Below are 412 nucleotides of genomic sequence, written 5' to 3' on the forward strand. Positions count from 1 at the left end.
AGTGTCAGAGGAAAATGTTTATTGGGTGTATGCAAAAGCAGAAAATAAATTTGATTGGTTGCTGTTACAACATTTTCTGTTCATTACCTCCTTGGAAAATTCTCAGTTGTATGAGTTGGTTGACTACTTCTGATTCATTGAGATTAAGTTCTGCTTTTCTTTAATATAGGCCTCTACAAGAAATAACTCAAGTTTTGTTTATGTTAGCAAATAACTTTGTTACATAAGGTTGAGGTCACTTATGAGGTCTAACTGGTTTTGTCTACTCAGGATTTTTCAGGTCTCATCTCCATTTTAATTTACTTTACCAGTTCTTTTGTAATTTCATCTTCTATGCCAAGCGTATGTTGTAAATTATTGTTTTTGTACATATGTAAGTACTTATTATGTATACTTCAAATACATGTCCTTG

The sequence above is a fragment of the Colobus angolensis genome, unplaced genomic scaffold (genome assembly GCF_000951035.1).
Source record: "Colobus angolensis palliatus isolate OR3802 unplaced genomic scaffold, Cang.pa_1.0 Scaffold346, whole genome shotgun sequence".
Classification (NCBI taxonomy): domain Eukaryota; kingdom Metazoa; phylum Chordata; class Mammalia; order Primates; family Cercopithecidae; genus Colobus; species Colobus angolensis.